Here is a 21,999-nt window from a genome sequence, read left to right on the forward strand (position 1 = left end):
CTCATGAGAACTTATGTGTCAGACGCTGTCCTGTAGATTTTAACGGCACGGATTCATTTAACCTGTCCAACTATGAGGTAAGCTGAATAACCCTGGCAATTATTAGTCCATTTTTAAAGATGAAGAAACCTAGATTCAGAAAAGTCTTCGGCCTAAGGGCACACAGGCAACCTAGCTCCACAGTCCATTCTCTTCTCCCGCTGGCCAAACTGTGGCTCTATCAGCCATAGTATGGTGTGGGGAGAAGTACCACATGAGTTCTGAGCAGAGAAGATGGGAAGTGAGCTGGGCCTTGAAGGTTGGGCAGGATTTGAAGAAGCAGAAGGGGAGGACGAGGCATTCTAAATAAGGGGAAACATGCTCAAAAGCACCACTAGCCGCAGATATCTGGGGATAGAGCAATCAGTCTGGCCTCTGAGGAAGGCATCTACTCTGGGAATAGAGGGAGAAAGGATAGAAGGGGTTTGGAGATTGGACTGTGGAGACCGGCACTGAAGGTCAGGCCAAGGATGACTGCCAGGGGAGACTCAGAAGACACCTGTTCCTACAAACTTACAGGTAGGCAGATGTCAGTTTACCCTGACAAGACTCCTGTGCATTTCACTGATCCAACATAGCAAAAGAACCAAGATTTTTGGAGGGTAACGGTGATTGCTCCTTAGAAATTGCCAGCTCCACAGCCTAGGGCCTTACGGATATGTTTCATGAAACATTAAATCCCCAGGGCCCATCAATCACTGTGATCAACACTTACTAAATACATGTATCTGTTGCCGGGTATTCCTTACAAAACCAAAGGGCAGCTTTATTTACTTGTCTCCCTTCAGCCACCTGAAACCAAACCTCAAAATCAAAAAGTCACGCAACATCTATTGTTATCTCCAGGTGCAGGAGCCGGGAGAGCACCAAGTAGAGAGCTTGTGTTCCAGAGGCACTGCCGGGTCTCCTGACACAGCTCGGTCCCCAGGGAAGGGTCACGAATGGACATCACGCCACACTTTCCCTATTGCCAGGGTTATTCCAGTTGAATGTACTCCCGAAACGGCTCTAAACAATCACCAACTGGCATTTATACCATCCCCACACCATCCCTCGTTCACCCAAAATAACCCAAGGGATATTTTCCAAAATAGGTCAATGCCATCAGGTTACCCCCACTAAGAAGTCTGGGTGAAAAACGTGTTAGGTAATTTATCTTTTTCAGAAGTCAGTTTCACTGCCTGAGGAGTACACTGCTTTAAGAAGAGACTAGGGACTTGGCATGGTTTAGAAATGGGATACAGGATCAGGATTCTAGACTCAGCTATGGTGCCAACTCTGGGACCCTGAGCAAGACATGTCACCTTTCAGGACTCAGTTTCTCCATTTGAGGCAAAATGATCTCTAAAGTTCCTCTCAACTTGGTCTAGGATTTCTAGGCCTGACATACTTAGCACTGGCTGCTGATCTGCTCCTTCTGATTAGCAACCTAAGCTGCATCATATGTAGGGCCCAGGAATCAAGTTCCACACAACCTGTTACTGGGGCAAAGCATGTGCCACAGTTGGGAATGAGAGAAAGATTAAATACACAAACGCTGTGTGTGTGTGTGTGTGTGTGTGTGTGTGTGCGCGCTCTCAGTTCTGTCTTACTCTTCGCGACCCCACAGACTGTAGACCACCAGGCTCATCTATTCATGGAGTTTTCCAGACAAGAACACTGGAGTGGGTTGCCATTTCCTCCTGCACAGGATCTTCCCGACCCAGGGATCAAACCCATGTCTCTTGTGTCTCCTGCACTGGCAGGAATATTCCTTGCCACTGCGCCACCTGGGAAGCCCCTAACGTAAACATCAGATGTCGATAATTTTGAAGTTATTACTTTTTTGCAGTTTTTAATCTACAAAAACCAAACTTTCCCACCATGAACTAAGAATAACAATATTTTGAATGAAACTTTCAGAGTTCCTTGAAAAATGTAAAAAAAACAAGGGAGTTAGTGAAGTTATGAAAGCAAAACAAGCAGAAATATCAAGAGTGTAACTTCTGGAGATCACAGAACGCTAAACAATATCTTCTGCGTGGAGAGCTATGAAAATTTTGTCAAAGACATATAGCAGTACAACACAAGAGATAAAGTGATATGGTTACAAGGTTATGTTTACTTTGTAAAAATTCATAAGCTGTACAATTAAGATTTGTGCATTTTTGTGGATTGTGTTATACTTCAATAAAAGACTTATTTTCAAAAATTAAATAACTTAAGTTCACAAGGTATAGAATTAAAATACTTCAGGATTTTCATAACTGCTGACAGTAGTTCTGTAGAACTATGAATGACTGTTTTCCAAATCTGTTATTTAACACCAGCATCCCCCAGTTTAAGAAACCCTGGTCTACAGGAAACTATAACAACATGTAAGATAACTTAATGTGCTAAATGGTAAATTCTCAGTAGTTTTTTAAATTTATGAGGGGAAATTTTTCATTGTCTCTCTGCAGAAAGCATTAATTTAATGTTGAATATTCACTATATTTTAAATCTTTACTGAGGTAGGTGGTAAAATGATTTATAATCCCTTACTGGATTTATGTTTTTATTGGAAAAGTAATACCCAGTCAAAATAAAAAACTGCATACAACAGAAAAGAATAAAAATGTAAATAACTCATAATTCTTTCATCCAGACAGAACCACTATTTGCATCTGGTTTACTTCATTTTTGTATGCCTCTCTTTTCTTTCTCTTTCTTAACACACATAGATATTAATATTGCTGAAAGAGTACCACATGTATAGTTTATTTATCTTAAGCACCTTTCCACACTATTAGAAACTTTTCACAAACAACTGCTGCATAATATTACATTGCACAGATGTACTGTACAATCCTACTTTTAAAAATATACCTCAATCCCTGCATATACTCAATAAAAAATGTAAACATGAGTTTTTAAAGAATTATGTGCATTAGTAAATTGAACTGAATTGAGCCAGTCAAATGCCAGGGGCATTTATTAGAAAGGTAACTACCTGTTGTAATGGTATATTTAACCCTTTTGTGTTGAAGATCAGTACTTACTAGGTAAAATGCAGATATATAATTTACCGGTGAGAAGCACCAAGAAGTACTAATTAAATGGTGTTAAGAGGTTAATGCAAAAATCTTCGAATGTATTCATGGGACTGTATTAAAATGTCAATAGCTGCAACCTAAATTTGAAGCAAGTGGTCAAGAAGAAAATGAGACAGAAGTTAATAGTTTATAAACCTTAAAACTAATTTCAGTAAATAGGAGTCAAAAGAAAGGAGGATGCATGCTCTGCAGCCCCTGAGCCACAACTGTGGAGGCCCACACTCTAGAGCCTGAGCTCAGCAGAAGCAGCCTCCCCCCACCACCACCGTGAGGGCGCCCAACGAGAGAGCACCCCCCACTTGCCACAGCTAGAGAAAGCCCACGCGCAGCAGCGAAGACCCAGCGCAGCCACAGATAAAGAGAAATAAAGGATCACACAGATCTTAACCACACTTTGGAAAGGCTTAGGCAGCGTATAAATGCACTCCCTCCTTGCCCAACTCCTGTGGCACTAGTCACCCTTACAAAGGCTGCCCAAGAGTGCTGCCACTTGGGATAGAGACAGGGTAGATGGCAAAGCTGGAGTCTATGTGTTCAATAAATACACCCACTTGTGCCCCGTCAGACAAGCCAGGGGTCTAACCAACTCAAAACATTACTTATTAGGTCCAGGCACCTTCCGAGCCAGTTTATTCATAAATTTAAACTCAACTTCTAAACCTGTGAAGCTACCTCTGAACTCCAGCACACCACCTAACTCACAGCCCTTGACTTAAGGGCAAAACTGACACCCCAAACCTCAACTCTAGCTCCTCTTCTCCCTTAGCCCACTCAACTGAGGTAAATTATAATGTAAATGGTTAACAATTATGTAATTTTAAGGGAAGATTTTACAGTTTAATAAGGGGTAATTTCCTAGCCTACCAAAAAATATGAAGCTCAAACCTCAGTCTTTCAAGGCAAGCTAGGTAGAAAAAATATCTGTGAGTATCTTGAAGCACGCTGGCTGGTAAAAGTACAGTATTCAGGTGTCAGCTTTCAGATGAAAGAAGTATTGTTTTTAAGTATATGAAAAGGTAGGGAGATATCTGACTTCGCTGGTGGCTCAGATGGTAAAGCGTCTGCCTACAACGTGGGAGACCTGGGTTCAATCCCTGGGTCAGGAAGATCTCCAGGAGAAGGCAATGGCAACCCACTCCAGTACTCTTGACTGGAAAATCCCATGGACGGGGGAGCCTGGTAGGCTGCAGTCCATGGGGTCATGGAGAATCGGACACGACTGAGATATTTGTGTCTAAATGTTTGTAATCCTCATCTTTTGTGAATTACTTGAATTACAGCCACAGTACGGACTTCACTGAAAGTATAGAAGTCTCCAATGTGTACAGCCAGTACCTTCACATTTTAATAAAGCCTGAGGTGTTGTGAGGCCTGATTGTGAATACACAAGAACTTTAACACTCTGGGGCAGTAAATTTCTCCAGGAAGTGTGCCTACGTACTAACTCACTTCACTTGTGTCCGACTCTTCGCAACCCTGTAAACTGTAGCCCACCAGGCTCCTTTGTCCATGGGATTCTCCAGGCAAAATACTGGAGTGGGTTGTCATGCCCTCCTCTAGGGGATCTTCCTGACTCAGGGATCAAACCTGAGTCTCATGTCTCCTGCATTAGCAGGCAGGTTCTTTACTACTAGCACCACCTGGGAAGCAAGTCCTGCACAAAAGAGGGAGACCTTTTATTAGCCAGGACTTCACCTGGGGAGGACTAGGTTCCCCACATACTCTGAGTCACACTCCACATCCATTCCAGAAAACAACCTAAGTGTACATGTATGCCAGAACGAGGCATGGCCCCATGAGGCCATCAGGAAGACAAGGAGCCTTGGCTCTGATGGTTATCTCTGAATTCTAAGAAGCCTGACAGAGATGCTGTAGGCCCTGCAAGAAAACACAGAATTTACAATGCTGCTCATTCTGTAAGAAAAGGGGCTTCAAAGCTCATCTCCAAATTATGCAGCCAAGTGACAGAAAGATGAGTTTTTCACACATACCCATCAAACCAGCCAAAATGATTCACTCATTTCCAGACATCTCTGGTCTTTAATTATACCATTCCTCCTGGAGGAAAGGCCTCTAATTTTCAAACCTCACTCATTCAAGGCCCAGTTAAAAAATAAAAACAAAAATGGCAACAGAAACATAGACATCAACAATTACTTGAAATGTAAATGGATTAAATGCTCCAACCAGAAGACACAGACTGGCTGAATGGATTAAAAAACAAGGACCATATATATGCTGTCTACAAGAAACCCACTGTAGACCTCAAGACACATACAGACTGAAAGTGAGACAACGGAAAAATATATTCCATGCAAATGGGAAGCAAAAGAAAGCTGGAGCAACAATCCTCATATCAGACAAAACAGACCTTAAAATAAAGAATACTACAAGAGACAAGGAAGGACACTATATAATGATCAAGGGATCAATCCAAGAGGAAGACGTAACAATTGTAAATATCTATGCACCCAACACGGGAACACCTCAATACCTAAGACAAACACTAACAGACATAAAAGGAGAAATTGACAGTAACACAGTAAGAGTAGGAGGTTTTAACATCCCACTCACACCAACAGATCATCAAAACAGAAAATTAATAAGGAAACACAAGTCTTAAGTGATACATTAGATGAGATGGATCTCATTGATATCTTCAGGACATTCCATCCAATGCAGAGGAATACACCTTCTTCTCAAGTGCTTATTCTCCAGTACAGACCACATCTTGGGTCACAAATCAAATCTCACTAAGTATAAGAAAACCAAAATTGTATCAAGCATCTTCTCCAAACACAACGCTATGAGATTAGATATCAATGACAAGAAAAAAACTGTAAGAAATACAAACACACAGAGATTAAACAACACATTTCTATACATCTAACAAGTAATAACCAGTAATATTTATTATTAATAACTGTTGATATTTACACTATTGGTTATATTATTGATAATATTTTAATATTAATTAATATAATTAATTATAATATTAACAACATCAATATTATAATTGATTGGTATAATTAATATTACTACTAGTAATAACTAGTAGTAAATAACTAACTAAAGGTTACTGAAAAACATCAAAAGGGAAATCAAGAAATTTCTAGAAACAAATGACAATGAAAACATGACAACTCAAAACTTATGGGATGCAGCAAAAGCAGTCCTAAGAAGGAAGTTTATAGCTATACAATCCTACCTTAAGAAACAAGAAAAATATCAAATGGACAACCTAACTTTACACTTAAAACAACTGGAAAAAGAAGAACAAAACCCCCCCAAAATTAGCAGAAGAAAAGAATCATAAAGTTCTGAGCAGAAATAAATGAAAAAAACAACAGTAAAGATTAATGAAACTAAAAGCTGGTTTTTTGAGGATAAACAAAATCAACAAACCTTTAGCCAGACTCATCAAGAAAAGAAGAGAGAAGAATCAAATCAACAAAATGAGAAATGAAAAAGGGGAGATAACAATAGTGCAGAAATACAAAGGATTATAACAGACTATTATTAACAAATATACAGCAAAAAAATGGGTAACCTGGAAGAAATGGACATATTGTTAGAAAAATTCAATCTTCCATGATTGAACCAGGAAGAAATAGAAATTATGAACAACCCAATTATAAGCACTGAAATTGAAGCTGTGATCAAAAATTTCCCAAAAAAACAAAAGCCCAGGACCAGACGGCTTCACAGGAGAATTCTATCAAACATTTAGAGAAGAGCTAATGCCTAGCCTTCTAAAACTCTTTCAGACCAATATTACTGATAAACATAGATGCAAAAATCCTCAAAAAAATTTTAGCAAACAGAATTCGTCAACACATCAAAAAGCTCATACACCATGATCAAACTGGGTTTATTCCAGGGATGCGAGGATTCTTCAATACATGCAAATCAATCAATGTGATACACCATATTAACAAATTGAAAAAGAAAACCATATGATAATCTCAATAGATGAAGAAAAAGTCTGTGACAAAATTCAGCACCCAGTTATGATTAAAACTCTTCAAAACATGGGCACAGAAGGAACCTACCTCAACATAGTAAAGGCCGTATATGATAAGCCTACAGCAAACATTATTCTCAATGGCTAAAAACTGAAAGCATTCCCCCTAAGGTCAGGAACAAGACAAGGGTGTCCACTTTCACCACTATTATTCAACATAGTTCTGGAAGTCCTAGCTACAGCAATCAGAGAACAAAAAGAAATAAAAGGAATCCAGATCGGAAGAGAAGAAGTAAAGCTCCCATTGTTTGCAGATGACACGATACTGTAAATAGAAAACCTTAAAGACAGTATCAGAAAATTACTAGAGCTAAGCAGTGAATTTAGCGAAGTTGCATGATACAAAATCAATAAACAGAAACCATCTGCATTTCTATATACTAACAATAAAAAAATCAGAAAGAGAAATTAAGGAATCAATCCCATTCACCACTACAACAAAAAGAATTAAATATCTAGGAATAAACTTACCCAAGGAGACAAATGACACCACCCTTATGGCAGAAAGTGAAGAACTAAAGAGCCTCTTGATGAAAGTGAATGGTGCTGCTACTGCTAAGTCGACTCTGTGCAACCCCACAGACAGCAGCCCACCAGGCTCCCCCGTCCCTGGGATTCTCCAGGCAAGAACACTGGAGTGGGTTGCCATTTCCTTCTCCAATGCATGAACGTGAAAAGGGAAAGTGAAGTTGCTCAGCTGTGTCTGACTCTTAGCGACCCCATGGACTGCAGCCTACCAGGCTCCTCCACCCATGGGATTCTCCAGGCAAGTGTACTGGAGTGGGGTGCCATTGCCTTCTCCAAGAAAGTGAATGACGAGAGTGAAAAGTTGGCTTAAAGCTCAGCATTCAGAAAACTAAGATCATGGCATCCAGTCCCATCACTTCATGGCAAATAGATGGGGAAACAGTGTAAACAGTGTCAGACTTTATTTTTGGGGGCTCCAAAAATCACTGCAGATGGTGACTGCAGCCATGAAATTAAAAGACGCTTACTCCTTGGAAGGAAAGTTACGACCAACCTAGACAGCATATTAAAAAGTAGAGACATTACTATGTCAACAAAGGTCCGTCTAGTCAAGGCTATGGTTTATCCAGTAGTCATGTATGGATGTGAGAGTTGGACTATAAAGAAAGCTGAGCACCAAAGAATTGATGTTTTTGAACTGTGGTGTTGGAGAAGACTCTTGAGAGTCCCTTGGACTGCAAGGAGATCCAAGTCCATCCTAAAGGAGACCAGTCCTGAGTGTTCATTGGAAGGACTGATGTTGAAGCTGAAACTCTAATACTTTGGCCACCTGATGTGAAGAGCTGACTCATTTGAAAAGACCCTGATGCTGGGAAAGATTGAAGGCGGGAAGAGAAGGGGACAGCAGAGGATGAGATGGTTGGATGGTATCACCAACTTAATGCACATGAGTTTGGGTAAACTTCAGGAATTGGTGATGAACAGGGAGGCCTGGAGTGCTGCAGTCCATGGGGTTGCAAAGAGTCAGACATGACTGAGAAACTGAACTGAACTGAACTGAAGGAGACAAAAGAACTGTACACAGAAAATTATAAGACACTAATGAAAGAAATCAAAGATGACATAAACAGATGGAGAGAGAGTCCATGTTCCTGAGTAGGAAGAATCAATATTGTGAAAATACAAAATGCAATCTATAGCTTCAATGTGATCCGTAGAAATTACCAATGGCATTTTTCACAGAACTAGAACAAAAAATTTCACAGTTCATATGGAAACACAAAAGACCCCAAATAGCCAAAGCAGTCTTGAGAAAGTATAGAGCTGGAGGAATCAACCTTCCTGACTTCAGCTTACACTACAAAGCTACCGTCATCAAGACAGTATGGTACTGGCATGAAACAGAAACACAGATCAATGAACAAGATAGAAAGCCCAGAAATAAACCCATGCGCCTATGGGTACCTTATTTTTGACAAAGGAGGCAAGAATATACAATGGGTCAAAGACAGCCTCTTCGATAAATGGTGCTGGGAAAACTGGATAGCTAAATGTAAAAGAATGAAATTAGAACACTTCCTAACACCATACACAAAGATAAACTAAAAATGGATTAAGGACCTAAATATAAGACCATAAACTATAAAACCCTTAGAGGAAAACAGGCAGAACACTCGATGACATAAATCAAAACAAGATCCTCTATGACCCACCTCCAGGACTAATGGAAATAAAAACAAAAGTAAGCAAGGTGAAAAGACAACCCTCAGAATGGGAGAAAATAATAGCAAATAAAACAACTGACAAAGGATTAATTTTCAAAATACACAAGCAGTTCATACAACTGAATACCAGAAAAACAAACACCCCAATCAAAAAACGGGAAAAAGACCTAAACAGACATTTCTCCAAAGAAGACCTACAGACGGCTAACAAACACATGAAAAGATGCTCAATGTTACTCATTATTAGAGAAATGCAAATCAAAACTACAATGATCTATCACCTCATGCTGGTCAGAACGGCCATCATCAAAAAGTCTACAAACAATAAATGCTGGAGAAGGGTGTGGAGAAAAGGGAACGCTTTTGCACTGTTTGTGGGAATGTAAATTGATACAGCCACTATGGAATACAGTATGGAGATTCCTTAAAAAACCAGGAATAAAACCACCATATGACCCAACAATCCTACTCCTAGGCATATACCCTGAGGAAACCAAAACTGAAAGAAACACATGTATCCCAGTGTTCACTGCAGCACTACTTACAACAGCTAGACTGTGGAAGCAACTCAGATGCCCATCGACAGACCAACGGGGAAAGAAGCTGTGGTGCACATGCACGGTGGAATATTACTCAGCCGTAAAAAGGAGCACATCTGAGTCAGCTGTAATGAGGTGGATGAACCTAGAACCTCTTATACAGAGTGAAGTGAGTCAGAAAGAGAAAGATAAACATCATATTCTAACACATATACACGGAAGCTAGAATGGTTCTGAAGAATTTATTTACAGGGCAGCAATGGAGAAACAGACAGAGAATAGACTTATGGACATGGGGAGAGGGGAAGTGAGGGTGAGATGCATGGAAAGAGTAACATGGAAATTTACATTACCATATGTAAAATAGACAGCCAACAGGAACTCACTGTATGGCTCAGGAAACTCAAACAGGGGCTCTGGGTCAACCTACAGGGGTGGGATGGGGAGAGAGATGGGGGAGGTTCAAAAGGGAGAGGATATATGTATACCTATGGCTGACTCATGTTGAGGTTTGACAGAAAACAACAGAATTCTGAAAAGCAGTTATCCTTCAATAAAAAATTAAATAAATTTTTAAAAACTAAAAACAAACAAGCAAACAAAACTCTCCAGGATGAGGTGCTGGCTTCTAAGGGCCCCGTGCTCTCTATCCTTCTCAAGTCTGAAAACCCTCCCTGTTGCTGTTTCCCACCTGGCACTGAACCACTGCCCTGTGCTCTGCTTACACTCGTTTTGGTTTTACTCTTTTCCTGTGCATGTTATCTTATTTCTAAAAAGCGTTTAAGTTCTCTGAAGCCAGGGACTGACAGCACTCTACAATTAGAAGCTGGAAGTGTATTCTCAAGTTTCTTTCAGCCTTTCCAAGACCACGCCTCTAACCCTCACTCTGTGTGCGTCTCCCCAGTGCTTAGAGCAGAACAGGGTCAGTGTCGTGATACACGAGGCTCTGGAAACAACCTATCTGGAGCAGGCTGCCAGATTTTTAGTTTAAACAGTGGCTGATGGAGACAGGGGTAAAGGGGCGTTTGCTTATCAGGAAGGCAGGTGCACATGAAAAGAATGAGTGAAGAGCAACTGCTTCATCTCGGGAAGTACCTAATGCCATTAGGAGATCCCCAGCATACATTAATCATACAAGACAAGACTTGTTTAGGGACCACACAGCTGTCTCTGCAGGAAACTAAGCTCATAAATCAAAGCTCTGTCCCCAGAAGAAATACTGTTTGCCCTCTCCACCAACTCCTTCCTTTCCCCCCTTTCCAGGTCATTCACCCTGACAGGACAGGCCGCACGGGTCATTCACATAAAGACACGAATGTCTCTCAACTTAAATGAGGCCTACACTGAGCAAGTGAAGCTGTTCCAGTATACCCAGTTAACCACAACTTTGGAAATAAGGAAATGAGGCTGCCTCAGGTTTCACTGTGATTACTACAATTGCTTACCAGGCACAAGTATCAAAAATAAGTAACAGCCTGATGACCTGACTGCTAGGTGAAACCATATTATAGAGTACCTTAGGTCTCTGCTCCCTAAGCTGTCCTTTTCATAAAAGAACAAAAAGAGACAGGAAAGGAATAGAAGATTTCACTGGCCACTCAGGGAAATGGGAAAGTGAATTCTTGAAGCCCCTCAAGCATAAAGCTAGGGGTGCCATGAACTAGCGTTTTTAATAAGGTCCTTAAAGGATGTGGTCAGATATGACAGTTTGTATCAAAAGTCTTCAAAATGTTTGTATCTGCTGATACAGCATCCCATTCCCAAACTGGAGATACACACAAAGATTTGTGTAAGAGTGTGTTTGTTGCAATAGTATTTATACTAAGAAAAAATCAGTATTCAACAGAAAATTGACTAAATAAATTGGACATTCATGTGTCTGACTGACACACAACAGGAAGAATATTCAATGACATGGGAGAATACTCATGACAGAATCAGTGGGAAAACATAATTATAAAACAGTATACACAGTATATGAGCTCCGTTTTGTGGAAAGAATAAGTATGTATGCAAAAGAAAAAGTCTGAGAGGACGTATATATAAGACAGTGGTCATCTCTACTCTCAAAGTTGGAAGTAATCAACATTTTTAACTTATTTTTAATATTTTAATTATTATTTTCTGATTGAGAGAAAAGTTTTGGGTTTTTTTTAAAAAGAGGAGGCTGTTTATTTGCTCTGCACGGTTTTTCAGCATTCACTGTTACTCTCAGATTTGCCCACATCACAGGCCAGTTTCAGAATAATCTGAAAGCCTTAGGGAAAACCCAACTGTTTTACTTCTTAAACTTTTTAGGTCATTCCAAAAAAGGGGAACTTGACTTTCTGAAGTAGAAAACGCCTCAGTTCCTAAATCTACATCAGCTATTACTTCCCATCCATCAGTCCCTATCAAAGCAACAGTTTGTCTAAGTCCAGATTCAAATCTAGCTGGTCTGTGAAATCTGTGAATAACCAGTCTCATGTCCCCTGTTTTGGTGTCTGCTCCAAGAATATGGCAGAAAAACACCCTGATGTGGAAGAAGTCACCATCCTTAGGCATAGGAGGCCTCTATACTGTAACATTTGAGGAACACCTCTGATAGCTCAGTTGGTAAAGAATCCTCCTGCAATGCAGGAGACCCCGGTTCGATTCCTGGGTCAGGAAAATCCCCTGGGGAAGGGACAGGCTACCCATTCCAGTATTCTGGCCTAGAGAATTCCATGGACTCCATGGGGTTGCAAAGAGTCAGACATGACTGAGCGACTTGCACAGAGACTCAAACTACCCCTTTGATCACAAGACTGCTCCCTTTCCTGCTAAGTGGCCTGAAAGCCCCCTGGTCAGGTGTCGAGGACTGCAACACAACAGGGAGCAGTCTTCGGACTCTGGAGGGGTGCTGTCAACAGGTGCGTGTTTTCCAGGAGCACAAGGAACTCAAGGACAGGAGAAGGTAAAAAACCCATTAATACATGGCAGTTAGCTCGTGGGACTGCCAGACAGCCCCTAATTCAAAGTCCTTTCTACAGAAGTCCAGTCTTGATTGATGTGATCAGTGGGGGATGGAACAAAATACAAGAATCACAGCAAGGGTCAGGTGCACAGGTTATAAACCGGGGAACCAATCTGGCCCATAAACATGTTTTGTTTGACCTTCTTCTACATGAAATAAAAAAAATATTTAACTGTGACATTTCACATAAAGATATCTACTTTTGGCATCTCTTCTAAATATCAGAATATTTAGCAACATTGGGCCTACAATCCCCCAGAGCAACAACTGGCTGTCCTGTCTGGAAGGGCATGTGCTTTCAAACTCCTGGGTGCCAGATACAGTACTGATTATGAATGATTCCAACCCTGGCCCCCAGCTCATGCCCTGCCTCGTTCCTAAATGTGTCTGTCTGCTCTACCCTCTCTAGAGTCAGGGGAGAGGAAGGACAAGGGCCTTCTCAGTTCGCTGCACTGTATTTCTATTTCAAATCTGCTTCAACACTCTACCAAGAAAGGAGAAAGGCACCTGAGAGCAGGGAGCTGTCATTCTTCTCACAAAAAAGAAACTAAGACTTGTTTTAATTCTGAGAGTCCCAGCTGGCTAGCAAAAAGGTTTCAGAGTTCCCCGAGAGATTTGCACAGACTGAAGTATACGCACACTGGCTGTCAAAGTATTCAAATAGCTAGTTTCTAAATGAGAGCGTGAGTAACATATAAAGACCACAGTTCCTTTCCGTTGGAGTTCCTCGCCTTCAGGGAATCCACCCGTAATCCTTAGCTGGTAATCTCAATTCATTATGTGCCAATGGGGCATACTGACTCAGAATTTAACACAAAATTTTATAGCAGTTCCTTCTGAATTCTAGGGAGCAAACTTTCTAATTGTCTAATCAGAAATTCCTATTGTTGGAATAAAATCTCACTACTCAACATAAAAGTGTTTCTAATGTGGACTCACCCCATCAAAAAATGTATGTGTTATTTCATAATTTTATCTATGCAACACAGACAATTATTTCCTTTGATCACCTGAATATGAAGACACTAAGTAAACCACTGGCTTAAATTCATTAATGCCTGGCTTCTGAAGTGCTGAGTGGTTTTCAAGCTGTAAAATAGGCCTGCTTAAGTTTAAAATTATCATGCTTCTATGACTACATTTATATCCCAGAATATTATAGTTTTAAATCACTGCAATGATTTAAACAAATTCAAACTATATTATGAACTAACATAATAAACAAAGCTAACCAAGTAAAACCTACAGGCGCCTTAAATACTATGAGCAAGGCAGAAAATGAAAACAATCACGTCTGACAACACGTTGGCTCAGAAACAATGCTAGACTAATATAAATCAGAAATGTGTTTCCACAGAGACACTTAACTTACTAAATAGAAATACACCCCACTACTTATTTTTTCCACTTAATCATTTCCAAATAAAATTTAGTAATAGCTCTCTTCAAGAAAATTAGAGATACCAAGGGAACATTTCATGCAAAGATGGGCTTGATAAAGGACAGGAATGGTATGGACCTAACAGAAGCAGAAGATATTAAGAAGAGGTGCCAAGAATACACAGAAGAACTGTACAAAAAAGATCTTCACGACCCAGATAATCACGATGGTGTGCTCACTCACCTAGAGCCAGACATCCTGGAATGTGAAGTCAAGTGGGCCTTAGAAAGCATCACTACGAACAAAGCTAGTGGAGGTGATGGAATTCCAGTTGAGCTATTTCAAATCCTGAAAGATGATGCTGTGAAAGTGCTGCACTCAATATGACAGCAAATTTGGAAAACTCAGCAGTGAAGAATTGATGCTTTTGAACTGTGGTGTTGGAGAAGACTCTTGAGAGGACACTGGACTGCAAGGAGGTCCAAACCAGTCCATCCTAAAGGAGATCAGCCCTGGGTGTTCTTTGGAAGGAATGATGCTAAAGCTGAAACTCCAATACTTTGGCTACCTCATGCGAAGAGTTGACTCACTGGAAGAGACTTTGATGCTGGGAGGGATTGGGGGCAGGAGGAGAAGGGGACGACAGCAGATGAGATGGCTGGATGGCATCACCAACTCGATGGATGTGAGTTTGGGTGGACTCTGGGAACTGGTGATTGACAGGGAGGCCTGCCGTGCTGCAGTTCATGGGGTCACAAAGAGTCGGACACGACTGAGCGACGGAATTGAACTGAACTAAAGTAATAGCTACATACAAAATATTTAATCTAATCTAACTAGAACCTCTAAGTGTCTAGTTAAAATCTTCTTTCTGAAATGTCACGTATTTTACTAATTTTACCTCTAGGCTGGAAATGATACTGTTACGAGTAAATGATCAAATGCACCTGTAGAAATGGGAAGCCCTACTTTGGCAGCCATCACTCACGGGGACAGTGTCAGGCACGTCACTGGGCAGCACAGGCTGTCAGCACAGGCAACAGGCAGCACACGGACGGAGAGTAGCGAGGGTAAAGGCCAAAGCCCCAATCACTGTCTCCCAAGATCAGATTTTCTTTCACAAGCTATTCCGGACAGAGCAAAATGTATTCAAATGAAATGTATTCAGAAGAAAACAAGCCAATGTACCACTTTCTCTCTGGCACCTAAGATGATATACAGGGCAGTCAACACATTTTCTAACCAAGGGGATTTCCTTGGAGGGAAGGTTCTGGAACAGAAATGTGGGATCTGAGTTCTCTCTCTCTAGCTACCACAATGACAAAGAGAACAGCTAGGACTAAGCGGGAAGAGAGAAGGCAAGAGCCAGCAGTAAAGTGGAATAAGACAAGGCAAACAGCCTTTCTCTACGTTCTTGGCTGACATGTGGTTTGTGCCTAGATTCCCTGGCCCTGCAGCATAATCAACCCACTGCCAGAAAAAATGGCTTTTTGACAACTGTCCCTTGGAGTTTTCTTCCCTTGCCCATGTAACTTCCAGAAATTCCTGAATCTCTTGCACAGCAAGGAAGGGGGCTTAAGAGTGGAAACTCTTTTTATTTTTTAGAAATAAAGTCAGTAGCAACTTACTCAAGAACAACAAACAGCTTGACACTAGACAGCAGGTCTCTGGCTTGGTCTAACGTAACACTGAGGTATCCCACCTTCAGAGCCTTTGAGTTACACGGCACTGGCACTGCACTGCAGTTACTGAGGCCCGCCTTTCTTCTCTTGGCCGCCTACCTATTATTTTTCCTGGACAAAGGCTAACATTTGTTCAGCAAGTATTTACTGAGTATCTACCGTGTGCCAATCACCATATATCATGGCAAAGGAAAAAAGAGGAAGACAAGAGCAAAGTGGTCCCTGGCCTCACTGAGCTTCAGTTCAGTTCAGTCGCTCAGTCGCGTCCGACTCTGCAACTCTATGAAGCGCAGCACGCCACGCCTCCCTGTCCATCAGCAACTCCCGGAGTTTACCCAAATTCATGTCCGTTGAGTCAGTGATGCCATCCAACCATCCATCTCATTCTCTGTCATCCCCTTCTCCTCCAGCCCTCAATCTTTCCCAGCATCAGGGTCTTTTCAAATGAGTCAACTCTTCGCATCAGGTGGCCAAAGTATTGGACTCTCAGCTTCAACATCAGTCCTTCCAATGAATACCCAGGACTGATCTCCTTTAGGATGGACTGGTTGGATCTCCTTACAGTCCAAGGGACTCTCAAGAGTCTTCTCAAACATCACAGTTCAAAAGTATCAATTCCTCAGCTCTCAGCTTGCTTTATAGTCCAACTCTCACATCCACACATGACTACTGGAAAAACCACAACCTTAACTAGACGGACCTCTGTTGGCAAAGTAATGCCTCTGCTTTTTAATATGCTATCTAGGTTGGTCATAACTTTCCTTCCAAGGAGTAAGCATCTTTTAATCTCATTGAGCTTACGTTCTACTATGTGCATAATAAGCCTGTGTAAAAATTCAAGGTATGTAGAAACAGACAATGTAGAAAGTAAACATCTACTATAGTCAACTATAACTGACCATTTGGTATAAACTATTTCAAATAATCTTCTGTGTATGTAAAGTACAATACTTACCCATATTTTGTAATGGGGTCATACTATCTGATCAGTTTTTCTACTTCCTCCCCTTTAACAATCCATCTTGAGGTCTTTCCATTACATTCTTTTTAAGATACGTTTCCACCTTTCAGGGCTTCCCTTGTAGCTCAGCTGGTAAAGAATCCGCCTGCAATGCAGGAGACCTGGTTCGATCTCTGGGTTGGGAAGATCCCCTCGAGAAGGGAAAGGCTACCCACTCCAGTATTCTGGCCTGATGAATTCCAAGGACTGTATAGTCCATGGGGTCACAAAAAGTCGGAAACGACTGAGCGACTTTCACTTTTCCACCTTTCAAGAGAATCCTTTGTAACATTCCCCACTTTAACTATTGTGATCCCCCATGTAGGACTCTTTAGGGACTTAAGAGAAGGCTGGAAGAGTCCACATAAGGCCGCCTTCCCCCGGGTACTTACCCCAGTGAATGCACAAAGGCTCTACCTCTGGAACTGACTGAACTGTCTTGTTTCCTCCTCAGAGTTGGGTCTCAGCTTTGGATTCTATCCTTGCTTTGTGCCTACAATCTCTAAGATGACAAAACAGAGGCTTCTTGGACTCTCTCTTTATTATGCTTTTTCTTCACAGCTATTCACACCAAAATCATACTGAATCCACTGATAATTAAAAATCAGTATCTAAAAATATGGCCCTTTCCTTTCAGTGGATATCTAACTTTAAATTGTCTGTAGATGTCCTAAAATGGGGCTTCCCAGGTGGCCTGGGGGTAAAGAATCGCCTGCCAATGCAGGAGACTCAGGAGATATGGATCCCATCCAGGGTCAGAAGGTCCCCCGGAGAAGGACATGGCAACCTGCCCCAGTATTCTTGTCTGGCGGGCTGCGTTCCATGGACTTGCAAAGTTGGGCACAACTGAGTGCGTGCGCACATCTTAAAAGGTGGGGAAATGGAAAACTGGCCCAAACAGCAAGACCACACTAAGGAGTCTTCTATAAGGCAGAGGTTACACAACAATTTAAACCACTGGTATCTGGAGACAAGATTTAGTTCAGACTGAGAACTGCTTAGTCAAACCACCTGGGCCATCTGTGCCACCAGCCGAGTCCCATCAAGGAAGAAAGTTGGCTGCTCTTAGCTTTTGCTATCTTTGTCCCTCATAAGAAAAACATAAAATCACAAAACATAAACATAAGATTTATAATGGCTAGAAAGTGGAATGAAGGCCAGTGACATTCTGCTCGCCCACCAGCTTAAATTAGAAAGAGATGAGTCACCAATGCTCATATCACAGCCTACTAAAACACAATACTAATCAATATAGTCACTGATGGACCAGGACATTATAAAGCCTATTTATCAACTATGTTATCATCAATCTATATGCTCCCAAAATATTTCCCTAAGACCCAGAAGTGGTAATATAAGTTAGTTCCTGGTATGAATGTAAATTAAACACTCCTCTGTGTAAGTGAATGGGTTAGAATTTCTTAGAGAGCTCCTCTACCCCTTCAAACCCCTACCCTCCCCCACCTCCGCGACCCCACCGCCACACCTTTGCTGAGGCAGGGCTACCAAACTTGCTTAGTGATTACTGGAAAAGTCCTAATAAACGTTCTCTACCTCTCCCCCAAGGCTCTTAAGTCTCCAACTATGCGGAACTGTGTGAACAAACTAAGTTATAACATTTTGGTATGCCTGAAATAGCCAAATGAATTTAGAGAAGAAAAAAAGAAAGAGTGACTATTCAATGAATTACAGCATTCCCCAGATTTCCATCTTCCCCTGAAGAAAAGCTACCCCCACTTCTGCCCTCAGAACCTACCACGAAGGCCATGCCCATGCCTCAGACTTCTCACGCAGTCACGGTGGCCTTTCCCCAGGGTTGAGCTTTACATCCCCTATCTTAAGTTCCCCAATTCGAGGCTCTCGGGTCTGCTCTGTCAAGGTAGGCCTAGCCCAGGTTTATTCCTAAAGAGCAAATTCCCTGCTAGGGGGCTCCAGGGTGTCTGAACTAGACTAACTCCCACAGAGTCCTAATGAGAGCTGCATTCTTAGAGATCCTATAAATTTTCAAACGGTGGCGGATGGCCACCATCTGTTCAGAAATAAATATACCCCTGTGTCTTTGGCAAGAGCATGAATTTTTAAAATTCTTAAAACAGCATCTCTCTGGAAAAAAGGAAAATTAAACAAATTCTAAAATTCTAAGCATTTCTTCTATACATTTTAGCCAAAAGAGCACAAAGTTTAGCTCTGGTGCCAACCCTTGTGCCAACTTTAGATGTATATATATTTGAAACAAAAACACAAGAATTTGTAAAAAAAATTTAAAAACCAGAACAATAAAGCAGGTTGATATAACTTTTTTTAAAGCAGCACATTACTAACAGCAAAGGCAGAAGTCATGAAACTTTGGTTCTGGTCCTTGTAACTGTCCCTCCAGCTGGTTACTGCTAAGTCACTTCAGTCGTGTCCGACTCCGTGCAACCCCATAGATGGCAGCCCACCTGGCTCCTCTGTCCCTGGGATTCTCCAGGCAAGAACACTGGAGTGGGCTGCCATGTCCTTCTCCAATGCATGAAAGTGACAAGTGAAAGTGCAGTCGCTCAATCGTGTCCTACTCTTATCGACCCCATGGACTGCAGCCTTCCAGGCTCCTCCATCCATGGGATTTTCCAGGCAAGAGTACTAGAGTGGGGTGCCATTGCCTTCTCCAAGCTGGTTACTAGGACTAGTCATTTAATTTTCCAGGACTTGTTTACCTCACTGATGAAACGATAGGGCTGGGGAGGCTGCTCTAAATATCTCTGCAACATTCTAAATTCTACTCAGTTTCATTAAATGCATCCCTTCTAGGCAAAGTGTGGATACTTTTCCTTTATGACTCTTCACACCAAACATTATTCAACTACGTTAAAGAGTTGATATCTTACTAACAGTAAGTATGAGAAACAAGAAAGATTAATCTGTCTTGAACACAAAAACAAAGAAAGAAAAAGGGGGATGGAAATAAAACAAAGAGACTTCTACTTCAACATTTCTACAGAATATGGATCACTTTACATTTTGGACCCAGTTTTAAATTCTCTCCCTTAACCAGGAAACTGAAACAAGTACCAAATCCCAAACAAGAAACCCCACAGTCTTGGGCTGTGTTTGAGAGGAAGCACTGTGCCAAGCACAAACAAAAGTGCTGGCTCTTCCGCTTGCGGGCCCTGAAACTACAGGAAAGCAGCTCAGGTGTTACGCCCAGACCTACTAGACCTCAGGTCACGGAATGATCACACAGACTGCCACGGAATATGCCACATCAAGTGAAAACCAGGGTTAGGCTATGGGAAAATGATTTCAATATAATTTAGGTGAAAAATCAGGATGAAAAAAACTACACAAACGCTATGGCCACATCTATATAAATTCAGCTGATGAAAACACAACAAAAATTTAAGTGATTTGTGTCATTTATCTCCTTTTTTCCACCTAAATTTTCTATAATTTTTTGCACGCTTAAAATATTTAAAAACTGACCACTGGAGGAAAAAATTGAGCAAACCTCAGTCTAATTTACATGATTCCTTTTTAATCTGCCAGCACGTAGTTAAAATAACTGATCTTTCTCATTGCTTTTTTGTTTATATATAGAATTTTTTCCATGTCAAAATTAAAAATATTTTTGGCTACCAACATTATAAGTCTGTTTCTAAATAACTTGGGTAAAGAATTCAGAAATCAAGCTGGCAGAAATTGGGTCATTTTGTAAGATACTTATTTCTCAAATCAAAAGATGCTTTAGCAAGTTCCCAAACTTTTCCTGGAAAGTGGCCTACAAGCAATGCTTACTGCCAAGTTCCTCACCTTCCCCAACCTGAGCAATCTACCAGCATGCTTTTTAGTTGCTGGCTAGGAAGATCTTTGGCTTGGTAGGCAAGAGAGTTTCTGTCACAACGACTCAACTCTGCCACCATAAACCAGCCACAGACACTACACAAATGGATGAGTGTGGCTACGTTTCAATAAAACTTACTTTACAAAAACAGGCAGTGGGCCAGCTTTGGCCTGTGTGCAGTCATTTGTCAGTCTGTGGTATACAGCACTCTAGAGAACATCCTTGGAGTTTGGAGAGACAATGAAAAGACCCGAAGGACTGCTTGCTCCTTCACAGGGAATGACCATCAGATCTTACTTTGACAGCCATACCAATCTTTAAGACTTCTCTTTGAAAGTGGTATATTAATGAATTCCCCCTGCAAAGACAATGAATTGGTTCCTCAAATATAGCAGTTTTCAACCATGATATTGAGACACACATAGCTATGTGGAATGTGTTGCATTTACTAATACAACAACACTGGTTTTCAAGTGATTTTTAAAAAATTTACAAAAGGGACAATCAGTCTTATCCCTCTTATCCCTCTAGCCAGCCTGGACCTGTACACAGCCCTGGATGTACCTGGAAGAGTGAAGAACTCATGTACAAACTGTTGAAGAGACTTCAAGCCCAGCCTTTTCCATCTGAAGATAACAAATCCACTCTCTGGCTAACAGCTCAAACATGTCAGGTTTGGATCCATTAAGAGTCTTAATATTCATCAAAACATATATGAAGTCAAGCAAGATGTATTTTCCTTTCATAAACTTTCACTGTTATCACCAAAAAAACTTGAAAATGCATGAAAGATGAAATAAAAACTAAAAGACCCAATACTATCAAGGAGAAATTACTATCATCGTTTTGGCTCCTTTCTCGTCAAACCCTTTCTCTGTGTATATCAGAAAAACAATGCTTTCAGTAAGATTCCTCTCTACTTTCTTCATGAAGTATTATATTATAAGCACTATCCTATATTTCTAACTGTCTCAAAATATGATTTTTAACATCTGTATTAAAAATCCATCAAATAGATGGACTATAAGTATTTAAGTTTCTCACCTATTGTTGGATATTTAGATCATCTATTTTTTATAATATTACATGAAAAGTTGAAAATAATCCCATGGAAGCTTATGAAACTATTTAATATTTTATATTTATGTATTTGACAGCAGGTATACTTGGAGGAATTGGGGGCAGGAGGAGAAGGGGACGATAGAGGATGAGATGGCTGGAAGGCATCACTGACTCGATGGACATGAGTTTGA

The 21,999-nt window shown here is 41.0% G+C and overlaps 1 protein-coding gene across 2 annotated transcripts in view; it reads right to left on the reverse strand.

Annotated features, from left to right (window-relative positions):
- The window catches only part of MACO1 (macoilin 1), a 67,945-nt gene that overhangs the window by 19,604 nt on the left and 26,342 nt on the right, over nt 1-21,999 (reverse strand). The gene's annotated exons all lie outside the window — the stretch shown is intronic.

The sequence above is a fragment of the Ovis aries genome, chromosome 2, assembly GCF_016772045.2.
Source record: "Ovis aries strain OAR_USU_Benz2616 breed Rambouillet chromosome 2, ARS-UI_Ramb_v3.0, whole genome shotgun sequence".
NCBI lineage: Eukaryota > Metazoa > Chordata > Mammalia > Artiodactyla > Bovidae > Ovis > Ovis aries.